Source organism: Crocuta crocuta, unplaced genomic scaffold, assembly GCF_008692635.1.
Source record: "Crocuta crocuta isolate KB4526 unplaced genomic scaffold, BGI_CrCroc_1.0 scaffold139, whole genome shotgun sequence".
In the NCBI taxonomy this organism is placed as follows: domain Eukaryota; kingdom Metazoa; phylum Chordata; class Mammalia; order Carnivora; family Hyaenidae; genus Crocuta; species Crocuta crocuta.
Window position 1 is genome coordinate 11,279,346 of NW_027533258.1, and position 4,758 is coordinate 11,284,103.

General features: G+C 59.0%; 1 protein-coding gene across 2 annotated transcripts in view; it reads right to left on the bottom strand.

Annotated features, from left to right (window-relative positions):
- LOC144217097 (uncharacterized) overlaps positions 1 to 4,758 on the bottom strand; it is a 68,883-nt gene that overhangs the window by 45,198 nt on the left and 18,927 nt on the right. The gene's annotated exons all lie outside the window — the stretch shown is intronic.

A 4,758-nucleotide genomic window follows, 5' to 3' on the forward strand; every position in this document is an offset into this window, starting at 1 on the left:
TCTGGGGGCAGGCTTTGGGGGGGCTGCCGGGTGCTGGGGCGGGGAAGGCGAGTCCCGAGCACCCCCGCCCCCCAGAGGAGCCGAGTCCATGACTAGTTCCAAACCTCTCGACCTGTAGGCTGAAGGGTCCTAAGGAAGGACCCCGGGCCCCATCAGCCGGAGGCTCCTTCCCAAGGGTCGTGTTCAGGTCAGCGTACGCTGACGGGGTCACAGCACTTTCCAGGCCCCACGCTTGGCTCTGAGGAAATGTGGACACGGCAGGTGCTGCGCGGACGGCAGGCGGGGAGGGGTGGCCATCGCCCTTCCGNCGGGGACCGGCGCCGGGTGCCAGGGGCCCACCAGGAGGCCCCGCGGCCGCTGGGCAGGGTCAGGACCCGGGGCGCAGTGGGAGGCGGCAGCGGGCCGCGGTCTGTGCCTGCACCCCAGGCCTCCGTGCAGGGACCCCGCAGGACGGCCCCGCCCAAGTGTCCCCGGGCCCCGGGCGGAGGCCGTGGGGGGAGAGAGCTGATATAAATCAGAGCTAACCTGTGCTGATCCCTGCCTCCCTAAATCAAGAACCTGGCAGATCTTCGGGGCGAGAATCAATCTTCCTGTCCCCGCGGTAAATACCATAATCCTTTCTCCAGTGCGGTTTAGAGAATGTAACTGTCACACTGTGATTCATTCGAGAATATTCTGCCAGGTTATGTGAATAAATGGGGGCGTCCGCGCACTTTACAGCAGGAGGTCAGAGCGCTTTCCGGGGCACGGGCCTCCTCCAGGCGGCAACCCTGGCCCGGTGTTTGCCGGCTCGCTTTATTTAAAAAATGTTTTTAGGGGCGCCTGGGTGGCTTAGTCGGTTAAGCGTCCGACTTTCGCTTAGGTCATGATCTCACGGTTTGTGGGTTCGAGCCCCGCGTCGGGCTCTGTGCTGACTGCCAGCTCAGAGCCTGGAGCCTGTTTCAGTCTGTGACTCCCTCCCTCTCTGACTGTCCCCTGCTCACGCTGTCTCTCTCTCTCTCTCTCCTAGAAATAAAAAAAAAATAATAAAAAATAAAAATAAAAAATAAAAAATGTTTTTAATGTTTATTTTTGAGGGGAGGGGAGAGACAGAGCACGCGTGGGGGAGGGGCAGAGAGAGAGGGAGACACAGCATCTGAAGATACAGAATCTCCAGGCTCTGAGCCATCAGCACAGAGCCTGACATGGGGCTTGAACTCACAAACTGTGAGATCATGACCGAAGCCGAAGTCGGACGCTCCACCGACAGAGCCCCCCAGGCGCCCCCTGCCAGCTCATTTTATGAGGCCACCGTTTCCCTGATACCAAAGCGCAGACAAAGTCCAAAGAAAGGAAGACAGATACAGACTAATCTCTCTCATGAATTCGGGGGCAACGATTCTCAGCGAAGCATTATGGAGGTCGATGCTACTACATATCACGACCAAATGGAATTTATTCCAGGTTTCCAGGGTTGGTTGAATATTGAAAAAAATCGATGTGATCCATGGTATCAACAAACTAAAGAAATATCTAATGATCGTATCAATGCAGAAAAAGCACTCGACAAAATCCAACACTCACTCAGTTTGTGTTTAAACCAGGAAGTCAGAAAGAGAACGGAGGTGCCTCACCGATAAAAAGCAGCTACAAAAGGAGCAACTGCTCACGTTGTATTTAATGGTTAAAAACACCGTGTTTTCTCCCGAGGACGAGGAACAAGGCACGGATGTCCCCGCACTTGCCTGACTCGGTGCTGGAGGTCCCAGCAAGGAGCGCACACACGACACACGTTCTGTCCGGACAGGAAGAAGTGAACCGTGTCTGTGCAGAGGACGTGATTGCCTGCGCAGCCCTCTCAGGAAACCACAGGACACCGTAATACACGGGCTCAGCGCGTTCTCAGGCTACAGGAACCCATTCCGTTTCTGTACACTAACGACGAATGTGTTAGAGCTGAAATGGAAAGCACAGGCCATGTACGACCACCTCAGAGGTGACGAAATCCTAGGTGTATGTTTAACAAAAGGTGCACGGGGTCGTTGTGCTGAAAGCGACAACATGCCGACCAAGACGTCACGAAGATGCGGAGAAATGGACAGATGAGCCGTATTCGTGTAACGAAGCCAAATGACCCCTTCCATCTATGGGTTTAATGACCTTTCTGTCACAACACCAGCAAGGTGAGTCACAGACCCCAGCATAATTAAAGCTATCTCCAGAGGAAGGGGGGGGGGTCATTGTCTGATACCATGGTGACAGTAATTACGGCAACGCCTGTGGCATCCGTGGGGGACAGATCAGTGGGAGGGACCCAGAAGCCAGAACACAGCCCATAAAGCCACTGATGTTTGCTGGAAGCGCATGGACAAGTCTGTGGGGGAAGGACATTCACGGGCAGAAACTGAACCTCCCAACACTACATGCCTTGTACAAAAATTAACTCAAAATGCAACCCGGGATTCAATTAAAATGCAAAACCGTAACATTTTTAGAGAAAAAAAATGGAGAAAACTTTGGAGACCTAAGGCGAGGCAGACAGCGGGGCGCAGGGAAGGGAAGCGGGAAGGCCGGGGCACGCCGGAGCGCGGAGGACTCGAGGACGGAGGAAAGGGCGAGCTGCAGACGGGAGGCATTTGCAAACCACCCTTCGCAGAGGACTCGGGTCTGCGATGGAGAAAGAACCTTCAGACTCGACGGCAAACAAGAAGCAAGCAACCCAAGTAGAAAACGAGCCCAAACTCGTAATTAGACATCTCACTGAAGATGATATGTGAACGAGAAGAGCACGAAGCGATGGTACACGTCGTCAGTTGTCGGGAAAACGCCAGCCGAGAGCTCGGGGAGACAGCACCGCGCCACCGCAGTCGCCCCACACGCCAGGCCACGCGCAGACCACTGGCGGCCCCTGCTGCAGGCTCCCCAGCGAGTGCACACGTAGCCTTTCACCCCGGAGACGTGAGGGCGTCTGCAGAAAACTGTGCGCACCTGTTCACAGACGGGGCTGGAGCTGGAGGCCCCTGGGCAGATGCGCCGTCAGGGCACCCCCAGCATGGGTGCCGCTCAGCCCCAGACGGGAGCCCGGGACTGACGCGCACGGCGCCCGGAAGGCTCTCCGGGGAAGGAGCCCGGCCACAGACCACGCTGTACGGATCCAGTCGTGTGACACTTGCAAGGGGCAGAAATGGAGAGCCAGTGAGTGATTGCTCGGGTCATGAAGGGCACGAGGGGGTTGTTCTCACGATGGACAGGTCACGTCCGGGGCGGTGGACGAGGCACAGGCACAGATCAGTACGGGCAGCCCTGGGGGGACCCGATGCGTGCAGTGCACCCGCTTGCGATATTACGGGTCGGCTTTATGGAACATCATCACTGGAGAAAAGCGGGGAAAACACAGGCTCTGTTATTTCTTAAAACTGCACGTGGACCCATAATTATCTCAGGAAGCATTTCAGTTACAAAGAAAGTCAATCACGTACCTGCCATAAAATCCGGCCCTTCTACCCCCTTGATTTGTACCCAGGAAAAACGCGGGACGGTGGCTTCACGATGACTCGCGGTAAATGTCATGCCTACATTACTTGTAATTGCCCCGAACTCGAAACAGCCCGGTGCTCACCACATGTGCCCCACGGAGGGTTCAAGCCCAAGGGAAGAAGAGACAGCACCCTCTCGTAGGACAGAAAACGTGGACCGTCTCCAGTGGCGGAAGGCATGGTCGGCCGGAGGTGGGGCGACGCCGGGGAGCTTCGGGGCGACGGTGCACTCACGGTCCTGGCCGCCGATGGCTTCGTGGGCGAGCGCGGGCAGGTTGAGCAGACCGCACACCAGCAAGGGGTCCTGCTTATTGTGCCTCACGCGGCGGGAATAAAAGGACCAAGCGGCCTCACATGCGAATGAGAGAAGAGGTCAGGAGCAGGTGTGCAAACGCCCAGGTGAGGGGAGGCGGAGGTGAGGCTGAGGAGGAGCGGGGGGGGGGAGGAGCGGGTACAGAGTCTCCACGCAGAGGACAGACTCCATCGTCCACTCCTGGCCCGTGTCCCGGGTCCAGACGCGGCCGCTGTCCTGGGTCTGGGTTCCTAAATGCCAGACCGAAGCTGGTCTGGGGGCCGACCTTCGAGTCCCCTTCCCCGGGGCCCTGGGCACCCGGCACTTGTGAGAAACGCGGCCGGGACGCGTGGACGCATCCTCAGCCCCCCGTCTCCCGGCACAGGACGCAGCTCCAGGGTGTGGTCCCACGTGTGACTGTGAACATCCCCAGGAAGGGCCGGCCCGCCCCACGGCACCCCTGCCCGACGCGGGGGCCGCTGGCCAGGGCGCCTGCTCAGGACGCAGGGCCGTGAGTAGGGACATTTCCAGAATAAAAGAACGGGGAGCTGGGGCCCCCGACTGGGAGGCGATATGAGTGATGCGTGAGGGAGCCGTGGGGACGGCTCTGCGTCACCCAGAGACACCTGCCAGGCGGGCGGCCGTGTGGGACTCGCCTGGAGGGGACAGCAGCCCGGCCGGGAGGGAGTGTGACCCCCTGGAAGACTCTCCTGCCCCCTCAGCAGGCGCTGCAGACCCCCGGGAGCTCGGGGGTGCAGCTCGCTCGCGGGGACACCGGGCCTGGGCCCCACGTCCCCGTCCTGCATGGCACAAACGCAGCTGATCGGTGCCGCGCGGTGGGCCGGGCTTTCCACTCGGGACGGGACCCCTCAGCCCCAGGACCCCCGCCCCCCGCGCGCTCTCCCTGCGCTCTCCCCAGTCTTGAGTCTTCAGGAGAACTTGCAAACATCT